Genomic DNA, 24,526 nt, shown 5'->3' with positions numbered 1-24,526 from the left:
GCAAAGCTGTGTTCTTATAGCCTTTCAAAAGGCCAGGAGGGTGGGGGCAGTGTGAATATCCGGGGAGGTTGGTTCTAGAGGCCCGGGGCCACCACAGAGAAGGCCCTTCCCCTTTGTGAATAACAAAACACATATGCAAAACGTACTGGCAAGGAACCCTTTTTAAGATGTACTTCATTGCATTTGTATAGCAGAAAAGAGAAGAAAAAGATACAAGAGTAAAAATGGGGGTAGGGGGTGGGGAGGAACTGTTTGAAATGAGGAAGAACATATTATTATACCATAGATATAAGAAAAAGCGACCCAATTTTTAACACAGTATTAAACCTGGATCATATGGAATTATATTAGTCAACCCTTTTATAACATTTATATAAAAAATCAATTCCCAAACACAGTCCAAACATGTATCATCAATCTATTATCATAAATCTGGTGTGACACTAAATTACCACCATAAAAGAATAACCGTTTTTTGTTATACTCTATGCTTAGAAATCCATAATTCTTCACACAAGCTGATAAGTTCCAAATGTGAGATATCTAATTCAATATCACAGTCATATCTTTAGTTCATTTAACTCATTTCACAACTATATTCATAATTCCACAGACATTAAACCAAAATAATATATGCCCATATCATGAATACATTTGAATACTTTTTTCTAGTTTGGTTGAATTTGTTATTTTCCTTTATTGATTTTTAATTTTTGTTAGCAATTAGAATTAAGATAGGCCACTTAACTTAATTTTCTTGTGCTGAACTCACAAGGTTCAGTATGATAACAGATTAGGCAAGTAGCTCAGTTTTCTATAAAAATTCAGTTCTAAATAATAACTAAAATGATTAAAGCATTCATGGGTAAAAACATGCAATTTCATTATTTCCTATTTTAAAAGTAATTAAGGATCATGCTAAGGAACTAGAGAAAGAAGGACAATAAAAAAACTATTAAGTATTCAATAAATAGTGCATAAACTTACTACCACCACTGCATCCCCCTCCCCAATGGGGGCAGCAGATCGTTGCTGTTTATTACTCAAAATATTGTCTCCTGCAGCTCTGGAAAGTTATGTCCGATTGATTGATTGATTGATTGATTGGTTGATTGATTGATTGATTGATTGATTGATTGATTGCAAATTTTTGCTTCTTATTAACATCCCACTGGGAATCTGAAAGTAAGCACTGAACAAGAGAAAGATGGCAGGGTCCAAAGATACTTCACCAGAAGAGCCCTTCACTCCTCCTCTCGAAACAGAATACACTACGAAAATAGACTAACAATCCTGGATCTAGAAAGCTTAGAATTACGACGCCTCAAACACGATCTAAGTATTGCCCACAAGATCATATGCTGCAATGTCCTGCCTGTCAATGACTACTTCAGCTTCAACCGCAACAACACAAGAGCATGCAACAGATTCAAACTTAATATTAATTGCTCCAAACTTGATTGTAAAAAATATGACTTTAGCAATCGAGTTGTCGAAGCGTGGAACTCACTACCGGACTCCATAGTGTCAACCCCTAACCCCCAATATTTCTCCCTTAGACTATCCACAATTGACCCCTCCAGGTTCCTAAGAGGTCAGTAAGGGGCGTACATAAGTGCACTGGTGTGCCTTATCTCATATATCATATATCTTTTCTTCCTTTCATATATCTTCTCCTCTATTTTTATAACTTTTCTTCTATCCTTTTCCTTATATACATGTCTATTCTCTTCAATATGTATTGTGTATTGGACAAATTGATAAATAGTTTATAGTTTATAGTTTATTAGATTTGTATGCAGCCCCTCTCCGAAGACTAGGGGCGGCTCACAGCACAGCAGTGATACAATACATTACAAATCTAATAATAAAAAATTAAATCCATTTAAAAAGGCATTAACAACATAATAAAACCCCTAACTATGCAGTCACACACATTCAACCTAATCTATCATGCAGTAAGGCCAAAAATATAATAAAAAGAGGGAAAGATGGTAATTATCCCCACACCTGGTGACAAAAGTGAGTCTTCAGCATTTTACAGAAGGCGAGGAGGGTGGGGGCTATTCGAATCTCTGGAGGGAGTTGATTCCAGAGGACCGGGGCCACCGCAGAGAAGGCTCTTCCCCTAGTCCCACCAGCCGACATTGTTTGGTCGACGGGACCCGGAGAAGGCCAACTATGTGGGACCTAATCGGCCGCTGGGATTCGTGTGGCAGGAGGCGGTCTGGGAGATATTCTGGTCCGATGCCATGTAGGGCTTTATAGGTCATAACCAACACTTTGAATAGGGTGACTTTGGGCCAGTCACACTCTCTCATTCCAATCCACCCTCAAGGTTTTTATTCTGGTAAAAATAGGAGATGAAAGTGTATTGTGTATGTTCTCCACTTTTAATTACTTATCATTACTTATAAAAGTAGGCTAAAACATGAAAAGAATCATTTCTGGAATTAGATATGTCTAATTTCATGAAAATAAGGAATAGGGGTGACATGATAGCAGCATTCCAATATTTCAGGGGCTACTACAAAGAAGAGGGAACCAAGCTATTTTCCAAAGCATCTGAGGGCAGGGCAAGAAGCAATGGATGGAAACTAATCCAGGAGAGATGCAACCTAGAACTAAGGAGAAATTTCCTAACAGAACAATTAATCAATGGAACAACTTGCTTCCAGAAGTTGTGAATGTTCCAACGCTGGACATTTTTAAGAAGATATTGGATAACCATTTGTCTGAAATGATATTAGGTTTCCTGCCTAAGGAGGGAGTTGGATTAGAAGACCTCCAAGGTCCTTTCCAACACTGTTATTCTATTCTATACTAAACTGAAAGTAAAAAAGGAAAATGCTTGTTTATTTATCAAAGGTGTCCCCCCCCCCTCTACTAGCTCATTGATAAAACCTCAACTATAACAGTCTTAACTTCTTTTCAAAGTGGCAAGTTCTGGCAAGTAAAAAGAGAGTTTCTCCTCCCTTGGATATCTCCAGATTTAATTCATAGAATTGAGCTTTTTCTGCTTAATTCCACTCTTGTATTATAAAAGTAATATTAAGAACCAGTACATGAGAAAAGCAAATCCATAGAAAAAGGACTATGATGAATCAAAGAACAGCCTCCGTTAGCATTTAATCCCACTAATACATTCTTTATGAAACTATTCTCCATAACAATGTTTTTCTCTATAATAGCAGGTAAGCAAGAAAACGAATCTCTTCTTTTATTCTCTTGCCCTGGGGGTTTTTTCCCTCTCCATCAAAAGGTCAAATCATCAGCTTTGCCTTCCAGCAATTTTCTCATACTGGAATGCAAATTTCATGTTAGGATTAAATAGGAACTATTTTTGAACATCTATTAGAGCTTAAGCTCCAGTTAACATAGCAGCATGGCCTCGATGCAGATGGAAAAGGGGGGAAGGATGGAAAGGTTAGCAAAATCCCTGGTCTGTATGATGTCCATTTCATTGCCACCTGTGTCCATTTCTGCTGCAGGCAACCTAGTTATCAACTAGCACCAGCTGGATTTACATTCCTTTCTTTAAAAAAAAAAAGTGTACACGAGAGAAGAAAGATTAAAAAGCTGAGGATATTATGGAAGTGGTCATAACAAAAATTTGAAAATGAAAAAGTTGAAAATGACAATGCATATAAATTTTAACAGAATACACACACACACACACACACACACACTGAATGGAGCTGAGCATTTACTGAATGTAGTTGAGCACTTACTGACCGGATGCCCTTCCTAACACCTATGAGTACTTCACAACCGTCCTCTTTACGCTCTGATAGAGAAACAGCTACTGCTGCCTAGGATTGAACTCTCAGCCTCCTGAGTATAGGGTGAGTGTCTTCCCTTCTAGGCCACCACACTGCTCAAGTTTTATTTTTCTAAATAGCAATACAAAATTGAAAGAATGCAATATGTAAAACGTTGCATTCCACTTATCAGATGGGAAGGAGTGGCCACTAGTTCAGAATCTCCGCAGCCAGTTTTCTAACCTCGATCTTGAAGTGCAAACACAATGAAGCTTCTGATTGACCGACACTTTCATGGTCCTGGACTATTAAAGTTTGGGGGTCAAAACAGGGGTGAAATTCAACAGGTTTTGACAGGTTCTGGAGAACCGGTAGCAGAAATTTTGAGTAGCTCGGAGAATCAGCAAATAGCACCTCAGGTTAGCCCCAGAGTGGGGTGGGAATGGAGATTTTGCAGTATCCATCCCCTGCCTGGCCCAGCAAGCCCTGCTCACAGAACTGGTATTGGAAAAATTTCATTTCACCCCTGGGCCAAAATGATCAAACTATAATAGTCCAGGACCTTGAAACGGTTGGCCAATCAGAAGCTTCACTGTGCTTGTTATTTATATTGGGAGATATAGAACTTCCTTGTTTCTGGAACACTTGAATAACTGTAAAAGTAAGTGAGAAAAATCTTGAAAAATGGGATGAAGTGATGCTGCCTACAAAAAGATATTGACAAAATTGAACGGGTCCAAAGACGGGCTACAAGAATGGTGGAAGGTCTTAAGCATAAAACGTATCAGGAAAGACTTAATGAACTCAATCTGTATAGTCTGGAGGACAGAAGGAAAAGGGGGGACATGATCTAAACATTTAAATATGTTAAAGGGTTGAATAAGGCCCAGGAGGGAAGTGTTTTTAATAGGAAAGTGACCACAAGAACAAGGGGACACAATCTGAAGTTAGTTGGGGGAAAGATCAAAAGCAACATGAGAAAATATTATTTTACTGAAAGAGTAGTAGATCCTTGGAACAAACTTCCAGCAGACGTGGTAAATAATTCCACAGTAACTGAATTTAAACATGCCTGGGATAAAATGTAGAAAATAGTATAAGGGCAGACTAGATGGACCAGGAGGTCTTTTTTCTTCTGTCAAACTTCTATGTTTCTATGTTTCTAAGTGAAAGTGCATAGCCTTCAGCCATGTAATGGGCAGAGGAAGAGATTCAGAAGGAACCCTTCCTCATTTCTCAGACTATAGAGGTGATAGCTAGAGATTAACAATAACAATAACAATAACAACAACAATGACAATGGCAATGGCAATGGCAATAGCAATAACAATAACAATATCAATAACAATAATAACAACAACAACAACAAAACAATAACAACAATAACAATAACAATAATAACAACAACAACAACAAAACAATAACAATAACAACAATAACAATAACAATAAGAACAACAACAGACTTATTTCCTTACGCAGGAAACCCTATACAACTTCAGACAAATAGTTATCCAACATCTTAAAAATTTCCAGTATTGGAGCATTCACAACTGTACTTTCAGACTTGCAAGATTCTGTTCATGTAGCCTTATAACAAAGTAGAATTAGCTCACTTGGTCATGTCTAAGGTCTGATCTATCTGAGAAGGCTGATAGTAACCTAACAGATTAAAAAATAGAATACTTTATTGGCCAAGTGTGATTGGACTCACAAGGAATTTCTCTCTGGTACATAAGCTCTCTGTGTACATTTAAACAACAAAGTAATATAATCGTTATAATGATGGCAAAAAAAAAGATCCAATATATTTCACTTTCCACATTTGAATTCGGAAAAACAGGGAGAGGATCTAGCTATTAGAGCTAGCACATGAATGGGCTTCTAAAATTTTCTATCCAATTTGTGGAGAGAGAGAAAAATGGGTAAATCATTTCTTTGGTTTTCTTAAGGTGAAGGAGAAATTCTCCAATACTTTCTCAAGGAGGGGACATCCTTTCCACTATTCATATCTTGAATGGGGAACCCAAAGAAGCTGTTGACCTTTGGAGAGATTAATAAAATCTCTCCATGCAGCTTTGACCAGCTCAGGACTAAGTAAAAGCATGAACACTCTGCTATGCCCATGAGAATTCACCTTTGAAAAATTTTCTAAAGCCAGTTTTCCTTCACTGAACAAGTGAAAACATATATTTTTTAAAAATGTCCTGCACCAAACACTATATACCAGCATGCCCGGAAGCAAAAAAAAATGGCAAAAAACCACAGGTGCGCAATTTTGCTACCTGCACAGGTGCAGTAGCAAAATTGTGCTGGACTCAACTAGCACTCAGGGCGATGGAAGCGAGACACATCACCATTCCATCTTAGCAGCCCACCTCTGAGTATTGTATAGAACTGTGTGTTCTGCAACAGAGAAATATTATAGAATTATATATGTATATAGAACTGTGTGTTCTGAAGGGGAATATTATTGGTTAGCTGCTGTATGTATAGAACTGTATATTCTGATATCTGGTTTGTATATGATTGCTTGACTTGTATATGTATAACGTAGACTGTTTACTTACTACTATTGAATTTATGTGAATAATCTTTATACTCTATTTATTAGTCTGGATTACTGGCTGAATAACCACCACTGTCACATGTACTCTGTTTTAAGTTTAGGATTCTAACATTGGTTATAAGCCCAATGTGGGATGCTAACACATAGCACTTGAAAAAAGAAGTATAATAGCACAAGATTTATGATTGCACACAGTAGACGAATATACCACTTTTCCTGAACCATATTTTGAACTTGACCTGTACAGTACCAAGGAGTACACACCTAAAATAATACAGGAAGCCATAACAAGACTAAATATTACTTCTATTATAATTTAACTTTTGATTAAATGGTTGATATGATTGCAGGACTGATTTCAAGAAAAGCTAAAAAGGATTGTATTTGTTTTAGCTTTAGAACCATAGTCATTTATACCTTAGAGTAAGAACTCTAGGTTGATTTGTTCAATGATGCTTTTTTTTCTGGATTATTTGCAATATTTTCAGATGTCTTCTTCAACATCAAAGTTCAAAAGTTTAAAAAAAACACCACCCCAACCTTTCGGATAAGTGCTCCAAAGAGCAACCTCTTGCATGTGCATCACGTTAGCACGACAGAAAAGAGCACACAAACCCTGTGGGCATCCTTAGAATAAAATCATGAGGCATGTCTGATCTTATTTCCTTGGAAATGTGCCCATGTGTTCAAACAAAGGAAAAGAAAATTGAACTATGAATGCTAGAGAGGCAACTATTTATTTATTTATTTGTTTGTTTGTTTATTTGTTTGTTTGTTTATTTATGTGCCGCCCCTCTCCGAAGACTCGGGGCAGCTAACAACAATAAAGAAGACAATGTAACAAATCTAATATTAAAAATAATCTAAAAAACCCCAATTTAAGAGACCAGTCATACAAACAAGCATACCATGTATAAATACTATAAGCCTAGGGGGGAGGGAAATTTCAATTCCCCCATGCCTGATGACAGAGGTGGGTTTTAAGGAGCTTGCGAAAGGCAAGGAGGGTGGGGGCAACTCTGATATCTGGGGGGAGCTGGTTCCAGAGGGTCGGGGCTGCCACAGAGAAGGCTCTTCTCCTGGGTCCCACCAAATGACATTGTTTAGTCAATGGGACCCGGAGAAGGCCAACTCTGTGGGACCCAACCGGTCGCTGGCATTCGTGCGGCAGAAGGCTGTACCTTTATACGAACAATAAGCTATTTTGTGGAAATATCTGTGACGGGCTCTTCAAATTCTAAACATATGCATTTGCCATGCATACACACAACCAGATTTGAAAACAAGATGGCAAGTGAATACACCAAGGTAGTTTTAGTGGCTGGCCCACCAATGTGACCTCTTCCCCGAAATCACCCTGTACCAATCAGAAACCAGTTCAGCTAAAGACCAATCAGAAGTCAGAATACCTGGCTGTAAAGATAGGAGCCCAGTCATTTCTTGCGGATTGCATAGCACACTAGTTTACCTCTGAAGGTTCCAGCTCCAGTTGCTGTTGCAATGTCAGAACATCTATTATCTCAGTGGCTCTTAATCTTTCTAATGCCATGACCCCTTAATACAGTTCCTCATGTTGTGGTGATGCCCAACCATAAGTCTAGCACCAATTCTCCCAACAGAGCTTTACGCTCGTTGGCAGGAAGGTCAGAGGGACACCCCTGCTGTAAATGCCTGATTGGTTGGATTGTAAAAATATGCTCCAAGGCGCCATAATAGAAGCTTCAGTTCCTAACACCATGGGAATTTTGTCTTTTCCCATGGTCTTAGGCAACCCCCCATAAACAGTCATTTGACACCCCCGCCCCAAAAGGGGTTCCAACCCCCAGGTTGAGAACCAGTGTATTATCTAGACCAGTGATTTTCAACCTTTTTTGAGCCGCGGCACATTTTTTACATTTACAAAATCCTGGGGCACACCACCAACCAAAATGACACAAAATGACACTCTAACACAGTACATATTATACATATAGTTAATAATATAATTTCTAAATGTATTTATACTCACTTAGTGTGAAACCTGGGCCTGTTTCGATGAACACAAAAGGGATATCCTGGCAGGAATGGTGGCAACATTTACCTCCAATCCTGACCAGGATTAGAAATCGGGACCATGGGGAGAAGTAGCAGCTACAACTACTCGCCGCAGCCACGCAATGACAAGTGCACAGCAGCCCGAGCGGGGACCTTCCTGGGAGTGGATGAGAAGCGGCCTGCTATTGGTTCATTGCTAGTGGTCAGGATGAATCCTAGAAGGTGATTGGTAGGTGAGCCTTCCCTGTGCCTCCACTCTTCCTGTCGCTGATAGCTGGAGCGATTGTGAAGGGAATGTTTATGTTCACATGGGGGCGGCTGGTTGAAGGCCGGATAAATGGCCTCCGTGGGCCGTATCTGGCACGCAGGCCGTAGTTTGGGGACCCATGCTTAATTTCCCCATGGCACACCTGACCATGTCTCACGGCATACTAGTGTGCCGCGCCACACTGGTTTAAAAACACTGATCTAGATAAGGGGTGTCAAACTCGCGATCCACAGGCTGGTTGTGTCACCCCGCCATGCCCAACCCCAGTTTACAAAGGGTAATGACATGGGTTTGACATCCCTGATCTAGACATGGTTACTAGGAAAATGGGCTGTTAAGAGTTATGAAATATAAGTAAATAAATAAACCTTGAATGTTAACATTGCCCAAACTTAATACTGCTTGAAAGGATCTTTTAAAATGTTGTTCTTACCATTGATTGGAGTGAAAGCTGCATGCCTCTTTTAGAATTTTTTAAGTGCTAGACCACTTTCAGTAAATAAATATGTTTTTAATTTCATTTTATCAGCAAAACAAAAGATTAGATAGAAGGAAAATACACTTTGGAATTACATAGAATTGTTGGGCAATTGAACATTTCATTTATAGTACTAATTGTAAATCAATTGTTCAATCAAAGAGACCTTTACAAATAAAAAGCACATCTACGTTTTGCATTCTCAGTGTCTTCTTTAACTCAGATTATGGGGGTTAACTTTTCTATAACATCCATGTTTTACAATCTCTTCAAGCAAAACACTAGCATAAGAAAAGGATCACATTTCCATTTTGAATCTATTTAGCTAAACAACCATTTGGTTTGAGATAACAGGTTAACCATTAAATTCATTATTTGATTTTCCCCAGTTCTTTGTAGTAGTACAAAGTAAGTTCCTTAAGTCTGTCATTCCCATAATTGCTTGCAATGGTATCTTTTTATACATATTAAAACAGTGTCCATACAAGCACACTGGATTACACACTATGAATGGATCAGTTTTAATCACAGCGCCTGTGTTCTTGGTGTTTTCCATGGTGGATACCATCAGAAGAACTATGTTCCTCTATGCACAATTTCTAGGAACAGCTCCTTAACACAAGTGATGTGGGTGGAATACAAGTTGGCACAATGTTAATGCATCAGTTGTAATCACAGGACCAGTAAAGGGCTGCAAAAAAATTTCCTGCCACACTGTGGGCGTGGCTTATTTGTGGGTGTGGCTTGCTGGCCATGTGACCAGGTGGGAGTGGCTTGATGATCATGTAACTGGGGGTGGCTTAAGGGTCATGTGACTCAGTTAAAGGTGGCTAACTTGATGTCACTCATGTCAAGGGTTTGGGATAGGGTAGGGTGCCTGGCCTGGCCTGGCCTCGCCTCAAAGAGATACAATTTCTCTATCTATTTATTATTGCTGAATATCCAAAATATAATATTTAATTCTAGGTATATATGTATATATACATATTACACACAGGCACACAAAAATATACATTGTCTACTATGTAGATTGTATGTGTATGTACACACAAGCACACATGCACACAAAGCTCTTCTAAAATTATACCCATTCAATCTCATTTATTGCGATAGGAAAAACATACCCAGAGGCTGGAAGGGGAAAAAAGGAAAAAAAATTCTACCGGTTCTGTGTACCTGATTATACCCATAGGAGCCCATCACTGCATAGGATCCATGTTCTTGATGTTTTCTATGATGGGTATTTTAAGAAGCACTGTATGGCTGTAAATATATAATACAATGAACCAAACAGGTATCTATTTATGCAATCATGTTCCTTCAGAAGGAAGACTTTCTCTTTACCTTTCTAGCATCATAAGGTAAGCAGAAGAAAATTCAGCAGCAGTCTCAGATGAATTAAGGATCACTTTTCTTCCAAACCACAATAATATTAGTAGCAAATTGGGTCCAACTACCAGCAGATACCTTGCCAACAAAGATCTGTAAAGTCAAGCTATGGTTTCCCCAGTATTCATGGATGGCTGTGAGAGATGGACCACAAGGAAGGCTAAGCACTAAAGAATGGATCCTTTTCAATTGTGATGTTGGAGAAGACTCCTGAGTAGTGTTGGGCGAACCGAACCTGCAAAGTTCGGGTTCGTGCTGAACTTTGCACAGTTCGGTATACCAACCCCAAACCTGAATTTTTGCAAAAGTTCAGGTTCGAGAGAGCACCAGGAAGCGTCACCGCCCAGTTGTCACCTTCCGAAACAGCCAGGGAGCTGTTGGCCAGTCAGGAGGCAAAAAAGGAGGTGGGAAATCCCACGAGGAGATTCAAGGGGCGGAGCTTTGACATCACTGAGATGTCCTTCCTGGCCGGCTGAAATGGGGACTCCAGGAAGGACGTCTCAGTGACGTCAAAGCTCCGCCCCTGGAATCCCCTCGTGGGATTCCCCATCTCCTTTTGCGCCTCCCGACCGGCCGACAGCTCCCCGGCTGTTCTGGAAAGTACCGCCGCCCAGCTGTCACCTTCAGAAACATCGGGGGCACTTCTCGGTGCTTTCCCGAGCGCCAAACTCGAAAGTTCGGCAAAAGTTCAGGGTTCAGGTTTGGGTGCCAAACCCGAACTTTTTAAAAAATTTGGGTGCCGAACCCAAACCTGAACTTCATTGGGTTCGCCCAACACTACTCCTGAGAATCCTTTGAATTGCAAGGAGATTATCAGTCAATCCTAAAGGAAATCATGACCATTCTTTGGAAGGACAGATACAGAAGCTAAAGCTCAAATACTGATACTCTGGTGACCAAATGAGAAGAGAGGACTCATTGGAAAAGATCCTAATGTTTATTTATTTATTTATTATTTATTCATTAATTTGACTTCTATGCCGCCCAGTCCAGAAGGACTCAGGGCAGCTTACAACAATATAAAAAACAATAAAACACAATAATAAAATAGTCAATATTTATTTATTTATTTATTTATTTATTTATTAGAATTGTATGCCGCCCCTTTCCGTAGAGTCGAGGTGGCTCACAACACAATAAAAACAGTTTATAACAAATCTAATAATTTACAATATAAAATATTAAAAAACCCATTATTAAACAGACATACACACAAACATACCATACATAAATTGTATAGGCCCGGGGGAGATATCTCAGTTCCCCCATGCCTGACGACAAAGGTGGGTTTTAAGGAGTTTGCGAAAGGCGAAGAGGGTAGGGGCAGTTCTAATCTCTGGGGGGAGCTGGTTCCAGAGAGTCGGGGCTGCCACAGAGAAGGCTCTTCCCCTGGGGCCCGCCAACCGACATTGTTTAGTTGACGGGACCCAGAAAAGGCCCACTCTGTGGGACCTAATCGGTCGCTGGGATTCGTGCGGCAGAAAGCGGTCTCGGAGATATTCTGGTCTGATGCCATGAAGGGCTTTAAAGGTCATAACCATAACCAACACTTTGAATTGTGACCGGAAATTGATTGGCAACCAATGCAGACTGCGGAGTGTTGGTGTAACATGGGCATACCTAGGGAAGCCCATGACTGCTCTCGCAGCTGCATTCTGCACGATCTGAAGTTTCCGAACACTTTTCAAAGGTAGCCCCATGTAGAGAGCATTACAGTAGTCAAACCTCGAGGTGATGAGGGCATGAGTGACTGTGAATAGTGAGTCCCGGTCCAAATAGGGCCGCAACTGGTGCACCAGGCGAACCTGGGCAAACGCCCCTCTCGCCACAGCTGAAAGATGGTTCTCTAATGTGAGCTGTGGATCGAGGAGGATGCCCAAGTTGCGGACCCTCTCTGAGGGGTTCAATAATTTCCCCCCCCCCCAGGGTGATGGACGGATAGGTGGGATTGTCCTTGGGAGGCAAAACCCATAGCCACTCTGTCTTGTCTGGGTTGAGTTTGAGTCTGTTGGCACCCATCCAGGCTCCAACAGCCTCCAGACACTGGCACATCACTTCCACTGCTTCGTTGATTGGACATGGGGTGGAGATGTAAAGCTGGGTATCATCAGTGTACTGATGATACCTCACCCCATGCCCTTGGATGATCTCACCCAGCGGTTTCATGTAGATATTGAATAGCAGGGGAGAGAGGACTGACCCCTGAGGCACCCCACAAGGGAGAGACCTCGGGGTCGACCTCTGGCCCCCCACTAACACCGACTGCGACCGACTGGAGAGGTAGGAGGAGAACCACTGAAGAACAGTGCCTCCCACTCCCAACCCCTCCAGCCGGCGCAGAAGGATACCATGGTTGATGGTATCGAAAGCCGCTGAGAGGTCAAGAAGCACCAGGACAGAGGATAAACCCCTGTCCCGGGCCTGCCAGAGATCATCCATCAACGTGACCATAGCAGTGCTAAAGACATTAAAATAATAAAAACAATAAAATCCTATAATTACCCATAGCAATCCAATCAACCAAACATACATACCTATCCAATCAATACAATTCGGCCATGATAGAGGGTAGTATTCACGGCCCCCAGGCCTGCTGGCAAAGCCAGGTCTTCACTGCCTTTCTGAAGACCAATATGGGTGGGAGCAATACAAACATTGGGGGAGAGTTGGTTCCATAGAGCAGGGGCAGCCACAGAGAAGGCCCTCCCCTGCGGCCCCGGGGGAAAGATTGAAAGCCAAAGGAGAAAGTGATGGCAGTGGATGAGATGATTAAATAGATGCAATGAACATGAATTTGGGCAAATTCTGGGAGACAGTGGTGGATAAGTGGGACCCGATCTTCTATGGTCCATGGAGTCACGTAAAGTTGAACAGGAGTTAGCAATAAAAACCAGCAGATAGATAGATCATTGAGCACATTCACCAAACCGCATACATTGTGTTTTTTCCTGCTTGCTTATTCTGCCCAGTTCTCGCTTACCTGCCCAGGACAAATCCTCACTAAACTATAGTTTTTGTCATCAAGTTCCAAAATGTCTCTTGTGAGGGATACAAACAAACGAGTGCTTAAAGAATTAGCCATTTATTCTAGCTCTCTTTCAAGCAAGCTTCCTGCGGTGCTTATAAGTATACAGGTTTTTGGATTGCAGGATTCAGGTTTTAAATCACTTCCTGGGGTTTAATTAAGGAGACCTGTCACAATTTCTAGTAACATCTGCTTCATACAAGAGATGCAGAATTGATGAAGAGAATTGGTTTGTAGCTAACCAGAAAAAGCCCAGGAGAGCCAAATAATTCAAAAAGGATTCTAATAAGGTAATCTAAAAATGGATTCTATTGATGAATCTATACTGCAATATCTGGATATACATGGACTGCAGACATAAACTATGATAGCCTTCCGAAGCTACAATTAACCACTGTTTAGTATAATAGGGAACCACAGGGAGCTTTAGACTTACCAACTTTGCCAGCAGACCTTGGGACTTCAGAGTGTGATGAAGCCCGTCAAATGGTTTATTTAATTGTATACTGTTGCTAGGGTTGGCTAGGTGGGAGTATTTGTTTGTTTGTTTGTTTGTTTGTTTGTTTGTTTGTTTGGTTGGTTGGTTGGTTGGTTGGTTGGTTGGATGGTTGGTTGGTTGGTTTTATTTATTTATTTATTTGGTTTGATTGATTGATTGATTGATTGATTGATTGATTGATTGAAACATAGAAACATAGAAGACTGACGGCAGAAAAAGACCTCATGGTCCATCTAGTCTGCCCTTATACTATTTTCTGTATTTTATCTTAGGGTGGATATATGTTTATCCCAGGCATGTTTAAATTCAGTTACTGTCTGCTGGAAGTTTGTTCCAAGGATCTACTACTCTTTTAGTAAAATAATATTTTCTCATGTTGCTTTTGATCTTTCCCCCAACTAACTTCAGATTGTGTCCCCTTGTTCTTGTGTCCACTTTCCTATTAAAAACACTTCCCTCCTGAACCTTATTTAACCCTTTAACATATTTAAATGTTTCAATCATGTCCCCCCTTTTCCTTCTGTCCTCCAGACTATACAGATTGAGTTCATTAAGTCTTTCCTGATACGTTTTATACTTAAGACCTTCCACCATTCTTGTAGCCCGTCTTTGGACCCGTTCAATTTTGTCAATATCTTTTTGTAGGTGAGGTCTCCAGAACTGAACACAGTATTCCAAATAAATTTATTTATTTATTTATTTATTCCTCATTATGCGTTTTTACTGTTTGCAAGCCGCCCGGAGTTTCTGTGAGCAAGTAGATGGCTATATAAATAAATAAGTAATAAATAAACCGCCCCTTTCCTCTTCATTTTTAATGCTTTGAGAGAAAAACACAAAAGAAGGTTTTCAGCTTTGATTAATTGCAAAGTAAATCCTGCACTATGGTGGGGGGGAGGGGCTTTTTGCCCTCCCTGGAGGCCTTTCCCAAACTTCCGGTAGGCCCATTTTTCACCTCCCCAAGCCTCCACATGTGCCCTGAAATTACCTTCATCCAAAATGGGTGGGGTGGCATGGACAGGGCCAGCAGGAGTGGGATTTGGCAGTTCTCCAAACTGCACAGAATCAGGTTCTCCTGAAAATCAGTGCCCATCCCTGGCCTTTGACCCCTGGCCTTTGACCCCTTAGCTACAGGTTCTCCTGAACCTCCAGCAGCCCACCCCTGGCCTTTGACCCATGCAGAATAGAAGGGGATTATTTCTCCCTGGGGCTGTATTTTGGTAGACTAGAACTGCTTGTTTTCTTGTTACAATTGGCATCACACTGTTCAGTTGGTGAGCCATTAAGATACCCAGAATCCATTTGTACACACTGCTTGCTGAAAACGTGAAAAAAAAAGTATCAAATTAATCCCAGCAGAGAATGAATGGAAAGGGAAAGATAGGAAAGAGGATTTGGTAACTGCTTGGAACAGACTGAAAATAATTATGTGACAGTGCTGTAGAAATGTATGGAGTTAGACTAACGGAAACTATAGAAAGGATACTTGACTGGGCATGACGGATATACATATAAGAACATTGCTGCAAAACAAATGAAGATGAAAGTTAGTGTATAAAGTCTGTAGAAACAGAACACCAGCTGCAAAGAATGCAGTCAAAAAGAGAGCATGGTACAATTGAGTCTTCGGAGAGGGGCGGCATACAAATCTAATAAATTATTATTATTAAATTATTATTAAAAGAAGAAAAGAAAATGCAAAGCAGGTTTGATGGGCAGTATTTTTCTCAGAGCTGTGTAAGGAGGACTAAGCAAAAAGCATTCAACACATCAAATGCAATTAAAAATAAAAGTGACGATATGACATGGGGTGAAGCTGAAGTGAGAGATGGCTGGAAGGAATGTTTTAGAGATTTCTCAGAAGTGATAGGTCAAAGAGTGAAATGAATGCTATAAATACAGTTATCCAAAAAAATTGATGGGAAGGGAAGAGAAAGGAAGGGAAGGGAAGACAAAGATCATAGTAAGAATAGTTGGTTAAATCTGCCTGGGAGGATTTTGCTTCTAATCCAAGAAACTTCTTCATTCACAAGTGCCACAGGTTCACCATCACGGGTATAGGATCTCTTGCTTGAGCACAGGACAGGACTAGGTCTTCCAAGGTCCCTTCTAATTCTTTTGTTCTCTTTTACATGCAAGGAAAGGGAGACTGAAACTGAGTTATACATCCAGGAACTAGTAGCTGCAATAAGACTATTTTTCAAAAATACCACAAAGAGAAATTTGAAAGAAATTTGAAAGGTCAATGGAATATGATACAAAATGCAAAACCTCTTCCCTGGGAAGTTCTGTTTGATTGATTTTGATCTGTTTTTGAACAAGCCTCAATTAGAACCCCTAGTTTCAACACAGCAATGGCCCTGTGGTCATTTTAAAGTACACTCTTTTTCAATTTGATGGTCACCAGATGTTCACAGCTGGGTTGGCCTAAGTTGGAGCCTTTGGCATGTTCTGCTTTGTAATATATTGAACATAAGGGCTTCAGATTAGACCACCGCCGGCCCTGAAAACCAATGCCTTTTCATGGGTAACGTTGGTTTTTACACACAATGTAACACAAAGAATAATAAGTCCCCTACAAACTTGGAACCCCTTTTTATGGAAAGAATAGAAAGATGAAAGGGATGCTGGACTAGGCATACATAATTAGTGAGATTTTACTGGAAATAGATGTTACTGGAAATGACCTTTTCATAATAACGTAACAAAGACTCAATGTCTCTCTGAGGCTTTCAGCAATAAAAAGTTATAGCCACTCTCCAGCACAGTAAATTAAGCCTGAAGCTAGTCTTTTGTGAACTAAAACCTCGTTCTCTGTGAATCCAAGCCAATGTTGAGTTGTCAGGGAGTTCAATTGCAAGTTATAGCACATGCATCTTGTTATATGTACCACAATCTGTTTTAACCAGCTAAAGTCATTCCTTTAGAAAATTCAAACTGACCTTTCCTGGTTATCAAACCCTTCCTTTCTAGTTGATTTGCAGTTTTTGATAATTAAGAATTATGCAAACCTTGACAAAGAATGAAGCATGCTTTTCAGAAAATAGGCCAGCAATCCTACTTAACGAAATAGAAAAGAGAGTTGCAAAGTTTTTGTGTTTTTTTTTAAACAATATTTGCACTGTATAGGAGAAGAAAAGAGCGGATATGTTTTTGAACAAAAAGACACTCAGATCTCAAGAAGATACCGGAGTGGTTAAAACTTAGCTAATCAAAAAGGGTTAAAGAGACTTGTTGTGGTTAGCTCTGGCCCAGCTCCTGCCCCAAGGACTGTGGATGTGCGGGAGACATCCACATGCTGCAGGCCTGTTTTGCTCTCGGTAGAATCTGCTGATGAAGGCTCCTCTGACCAAGAAGACATGAGTGACAGGGAGGAGGAGAGTGTAGCAGACAGCTCAGAAGGAGATCAATTATCTAGCTCCTCCTTGGATTCGGAACAAGAGTTAATGATACAGCCACGCATGCGGAGAGCGATGCTTAGGAAGCAACAACTGAGAGATTATTATCAAAGAAAATGAGGCGACCTGTGGTTGGGTGGGGCTGTGGTAATTAGTGAGGCTGCTATAAATAGCAGCCTGTGGGTTTAGCCATTGTGGAGGATTATCTGATCTTTGTGTTTCATGCCTGTTTTGCTGACTTTGACTTTTGTGTGCTGATTTTCCCCCGCTTTGAAACTAAACCAGAGCAAAGTGTGTTTCACTTTGTGAAAGAAGAAGGACTATGAATTGCCTCACAGCTGCAAGCTAAGTATCACAGAACTGATAAGGGACTTGTACAAATTACCAGTTTGTTTGGAGACGAGTGCTCTTTGCTATACAAAAAGAGGGCTTAGTTTAAGTGAATTTTTATTATAAAGAACATTGTTTTGAATTTTCTAACGTGTGTGTGTCTGAAATTTGTACCTGTGAATTTTCGGGACGATTCTACCAGAGAGCCCGACAGAACAAGAGACTATACATCTGAAAGAATTGGAGCCAACCCACAATCATTGATTGAGATGGAGGGCTACAGACACTGGATAAATAAATAAACAAATGCCAATCTTACATTTCAAAAGTACGGTTTTCAGAAAGTGATTTCTATGGGTTAAAGACAAGAAAAGACAATATATAGCAATTTTATTCTATACTAATACAGTAGAGCTAATAATAGCTAAAGAAAACAAGACAAACAGTTGGTAGGGCAATGCCACGGCCTGTTTTGATAAAAGTAGAATTACAAAGCAAATATTTACTATTGTGGTAATGTCTCTATTGCTCAAGAAATCATCCCTATAAACTAAGCCTAGCTAAAACAGGAGAAAATTGATATTGGATATGATTTTCAAGAATGGATAGATTCATAAGGAGAAAATAATATTTCCAATAATCTACTTCCAAAACATTTAGGACATTTGGAGATTTCTGATCCAAATGATTCTTTTCATACTCACCCATGGTGGTCCATTAAGTTCCATCTTTGATTGGTGGTTCTGAAGAATTGAGGAACAGTAGCAATTCAATGACAATTTTATTTTATTATTATTATTATTATTATTATTATTATTATTATTATTATTATTTAGATTTGTATGCCGCCCCTCTCTGTAGACTAAATATACCATAATTTAGTTCAGAATCTCTTCTTGTAAACAGCATTCATGCCTAAAACATCTCATAGAAACTTAGAAGCATAGAAGATTAATCTAATCTAATTTAAGGGGCATACATAAGTGTACTAGTGTGCCTTTCATCCCCTCCTGTCCAATTGTCTTTCCTTTATCTCATATATCATATATATTTTCTTCCTTTCATATATCTTCTCCTCTATTTTTACATATTATCTTTATATATATTACTTCATGTCTATTCTCTTCCATATGTATTGTGTATTGGACGAATGAATGAATTAAAATAAATTAAAAATAAGATTGACAGCAGAAAAAGACCTCATGGTCCATCTAGTGTGCCCTTTTACTATTTGCTATATTTTATCTTAGAATGGATATATGTTTACCCCAGGCATGTTTAAATTCAGTTACTGTGGATTTACCAACCACGTCTGCTGGAAGTTTGTTCCAAGGATCTACTACTCTTTCAATAAAATAATATTTTCTCACGTTGCTTATGATATTTCCCCCAACTAACCTCAGATTGTGCCCCCTTGTTCTTGTGTTCACTTTCCTATTAAAATCACTTCCCTCCTGAACCTTATTTAACCCCTTAACATATTTAAATGTCTCGATCATGTCCCCCATTTCCCTTCTGCCCTCTAGACTATACAGATTGAGTTCATTAAGTCTTTCCTGACAAGTTTTATGCTTCAGACTTTCCACCATTTTGGACCCGTTCAATTTTATCAATCTCTATTGCTCATAAAGGAGAAGGTAGATTTACACTGGATGGAAACAGGTTTTCTCCTTGCTTAATAAATAAATAATTCAATAAATAAAGCCTATGATATATTGCATGTAGCTTTCAGTTTTAACTAATGAAGTCTAGAGGTTTTGAAGAAATGAGTTCTCTTTCCATTTTGAAGAGGATCAACCTAATTTTTATTTTTTATTTTTTGAATTATTCTGAGTCAGAAGACTTTATTTTTCAAATATTGTGCTTTTTTCAAATTTGCAGCGTTCTTTTTAGGTTTAAATATGTTAAAGATATTTAGGAAAAGGAATACGTGGCGGTAATACAATTAAAACCAATTGAAATATCAAATATGAGTTTTGTGCTAAAACAATCATAAAACATATGTGCATTTTTCCACTAACTTTCCCTTCAGTGGGGGTGAAAATCACTAATAAATGCACTAATGCAGTAATAGATTATTTTGTTGTGGAAATGAAATGAATTGCAAACGGTTTGATCCATATGTCCCTTACTCCCCCTAGTGGCAATCCCCACGATTTTATAGTAGGAACATGAGCTTGCCAAAATGAAACAAGATGAAATTAGGTAGTCAAGCTGTGAAAGACAACACAACACATTGAAATTTGTAGCAGCTGGAGAATATGTAGAACTGTTTTTAAAACTTCTCTCTCACACTGCTTTGCATTAGCTGTATATTCATAATTCTTTCAATTAGAAACATTTCCCCATGAATGGGAATTCATAGATAATGAGACAACAATTCACTTCATTCAGGAAATGCACTCAATTTTTTTCCTTATTACTTAGTGAAAACAAAAATAAATATTTTCCCGCACACACATACTGTGGTAGCTCTACTTAAGAACTTAATTCGCTCTGTGACCAGGTTCTTAAGTAGAAAAGTTTGTAAGTAAAAGCAATTTTTTCCCATAGGAATCAATGTAAAAGCAAATAATGTGTGCAAACCCATTAGGAAAGAAATAAAAGCTCGGAATTTGGGTGGGAGGAGGAAGAGGAGGAGGACAGTCGCTGCTGAAGGAGGGGGATAAAAAAAATTTAAGGCTTAAAAAAAAAGAGGGACTTTGAGGCGGCAAGGAGGAGCATGCGCCTCCCATACACCCAGTGCGAGGCTGCCTCCCATACACTGCGCCAGAGAGAGAATCCCAGGGGGAATGGCAGGAAACTGGCCGGGCCTTCATGCCGCTCTTAAATTTCCTGGGAAATTTTTTGGGCTCGGGTTCTTAAGTAGAAAATGGTTCTTGAGAAGAGGCAAAAAAAATCTTGAACATCTTAAGTAGAGGCGTTCTTAGGTAGAGGTACCACTGTATTTATTTATTTATTTTATTGTTTTGTCAAGTACATATTGGTGTTATACACATGAACCAGAAGTTGGTTCTAACTTCCCTCGCTGACAGTTCGTTTCCTCCCATGCCGCATAGGCACATCTCATGGGCACATGTGCATAAACAGTGCCAAAAAAATCTGGAAAAATCCCTTCACAAAAAAAGCCAATAACAAGATGGCGACCTGTGAATAGAGCTGGAAACTCTGCTTCTGCACACGCGCAAAACAAACAAAAGTTTTAAAATCCCCCTCCATTTTTTTTAAATGCAAAAAAAAAAGATGGTGGCATCCATGGCACCAACAGAACTGGTTCAGTGACCTCATCATGACGTCACCAGCATCTTGCTACCGGTTTGAGCAAACCAATCTGAACCAGATGGAACCCACCTCTGACACAGACACAAAATCTCCCTTTTACTTCAATCAATAACTAAGCATTAATGAATCATCCTATATGTTGAGTCATTAACATGTAATTAAAGCAATAAATGGTTAATATTAAAATCTCCCCTCTCTTTTCCTCCCTCTCCCCCTCTCTCTTTCTCTCTCTGTTCCTCCCTGTTGTGGTTAGCTCTGGCCCAGCTCCTGCCCCAAGGACTGTGGATGCTGGGGAGACATCCACATGCTGCAGGCCTGTTTTGCCCCCAGTGGAATCTGCTGATGAAGGCTCCTCTGACCAAGAAGACATGAGTGACAGGGAGGAGGAGAGTGTGGCAGACAGCTCAGAAGGAGATCAATTATCTAGCTCCTCCTTGGATTCAGAACAAGAGTTAACAATACAGCCACTCATGCGGAGAGCTATGCATAAGCAACAACAACTGAGAGATTATTATCAAAGAAAATGAGGCCACCTGGGGTTGGGTGGGGCTGTGGTAATTAGTGAGGCTGCTATAAATAGCAGCCTGTGGGTTTGGCCATTGTGGAGGATTATCTGGTCGTTGTGTTTCGTGACTGCTTTACTGACTTTGACCTTTTGTGTGCTGATTTTTCCCTGCTTTGAAACTCAACCAGGGCAAAGTGTGTTTCACTTTGTGAAAGGAGAAGGACTGTGAATTGCCCCACAGCTGCAAGCTAAGTATCACAGAACTGATAAGGGACTTGTACAAATTACCAGATTGAAATGTTGAGAAGGGATAAACCTGTAAGCCACAGACTGATTTTATTCACAGTGCAGCTTCTAATACCAGGGTAGGTACCTGCAGCTAGCTATGATGAATCCATAAAGTTTCATCATTTGCTCTTTGCCCTTTGTCTTACTGGATATTCATGAATGCTACATTCCTAAATTGGCATATTTTGGAAGAAATTCTGAGAAAACGCCTAAGGATCATGCTGTAAATTATTGATGGCTTCAATCTAGTTTGGAGCTCCTTGGACATTGGAGAATTACCATCTTTCAATACTCATGAGGTTGCACTGTTCCAGATAGACCTGGTGCCCAATCTGGACATTTGCCTGGACTTGCCATTCTTGCTAGAGGGGGACGTGACAATTGTGACCAGCAAGATCTTCATACTGTTGTGAATGATGTGCCAATAATGCCCATTTATAGACCAGTATGTATCTCTCACAGTCACCCATGCATCATGATGTAAATTCTATCCCCTGTTGAATCATATTGGCATAATTCTGGCTAATAGTATATTCCCAGTAGCTCAAGATGTAGCTTACAATTTTGATTTCATTGATAAGAGACTTTGTTTCAGCACCATACTCAGTTTCTCTGTTCCCATTGCACATCTAAGGTCAATGGAGCACTGTTTTAAGGCAAAATGGGACTGGATTCTCTATTTATCCCTCCATCCCTCCATCCCTCCATACATACATACCGTGTTTCCCCGATAGTAAGACCCCCCCCGATTGTAAGACATATGGGGGGTTTCAGGGGGGTCGGCTAATATAAGCCATACCCCGAAAGTAAGACATATGTCTTACTTTCGGGAAAACACGGTACTAAAAGCAAGGGAGGCGTTGGAGTAGTTCGCGGTGCCCTGGCGGCGGTTCCCTCCGCTTTGACGGCGCTGGTCCGCTCGCTCGTCCCCGCAACCGACCCGTTTCCCCCGACACGCATCTGAAGGGGAGGAGCCGCTCTGCGCAGTTGGGCAGCCCTGCCTGCTGGAAAGGAGGCGGGCGAAGGAGGGCGCAGCTCCGGCCGCCCGCTCGGCTCGCTTCTACAACTTCGGACCAGCGCCATCCTTCGCCTCGCATTTCCGGGTTGGCGAGCCTGGATTGTTTTTCCTGCGAGCGCTGGTCCCCACTAAGCCTTCTGCGCCTGACTCGGCGAGGTGAGAGGGAAGAAGGAGAAGCGCAAGTGAATGCGGAGCGAAGGACGGATAAATGCCTCCCGGGCGCTCCGCATCCACTTGCGCTTCTCCTTCTTCCCTCTCGCCTCGCCGAGTCAGGCGCAGAAGGCTTAGCGGGGACCAGCGCTCGCAGGAAAAACAATCCAGGCTTGCCAACCCGGAAATGCGAGGTGAAGGACGGCGATGGTCTGAAGTTGTAGAAGCGAGCCGAGTGGGCGGCCGGAGCTGCGCCCTCCTTTGCCCGCCTCCTTTCCGGCAGGCAGGGCTGCCCAACTGCGCAGAGCGGCTCCTCCCCTCCAGACGCGTGTCGGGGAAGCGGGTCGGTTGCGGGGACAAGCGAGCAGACCAGCGCCGTCAAAGCGGAGGGAACCGCCACCAGGGCTGCTGCCGCGCTTCCGAGCAGATCAGCTGCTGGGCGGCCGAAGAAACCTTCCCTGGGTCTTCCCGACTTCACCCTGTCAATTTGGTGAGTGGAGGCGGGAAACAGCGGGGGGGGGTATGTAAGACATACCCCGAAAGTAAGACCTAGTGGGGCTTTTGGGGGTAAAAAGAAAGTAAGACACTGTCTTACTATCGGGGAAACACAGTACATAGATACATACATACAATTTTGTGACAGACTAAAATATTGCCATAGCAACCGCTTCCCTGTTATTTTGAAAAAAGAGAAGCTTAAATTAAATTAAACTTTCATTGGCAATCCACAAATTTTACATGATTAAAATTCTAGATGGTTTTGCCCAATGTGTGAAAAGGTTTTTGGTGGGTCTGAAGTATTCCATTTACCTTTCATTGTTTGTGCCAAAACCTTTGAAAGAAGCTGTAGCAGAATTGGAAAAGAAGCAGAAAGGAGGGAAGAAAGGAAGAGATGGAGAAAGATTTCAGGGATAGCTAAATGTCTTAGTGTGTGCATTATAGAGATCTATCTATCTATCTATCTATCTATCTATCATATAGATAGATAGATAGATAGATAGATAGATAGATAGGTAGGTAGGTAGGTAGGTAGGTAGGTAGATAGATAGATAGATAGATAGATAGATAGATAGATCTCTATAATCTATCTATCTATCTATCCATCCATCAATCCATCCATCCATCCATCCATCCATCCATCCATCCATCCATCTATCTATCTATCTATCTATCTATCTATCTATTTATTTATCTATCTATCTAATATACAGGTAGTCCACAATTTATGACCACAATTAATACAGGAAGTTCCATCACCAAGTGAGATATTTGTTAAGTGAATCACACCTAATTTTACAGCCTTTTTTTGCTGTCGTCAGTGATTGTGGCTTCCCCCGTTGAATTTGCTTAACAGAAGCTGCTTAGGAAAGTCACAAATAGTGATCATATGACCTCATGACACTGTAATCATCATAAAGACATGCCATTTCCCAAGTATAAGTCATTTTGTCACAATTCTTTAATTACAATTCAAAATATGCAGCATGGCAACTCAGAAACTTCACACAGCACTCAAGAATATTGCTTGCTTGC

The sequence above is a fragment of the Erythrolamprus reginae genome, chromosome 3, assembly GCF_031021105.1.
Source record: "Erythrolamprus reginae isolate rEryReg1 chromosome 3, rEryReg1.hap1, whole genome shotgun sequence".
Taxonomy (NCBI): Eukaryota; Metazoa; Chordata; class Lepidosauria; order Squamata; family Dipsadidae; genus Erythrolamprus; species Erythrolamprus reginae.
Note: the sequence above shows the minus strand (reverse complement) of the source record.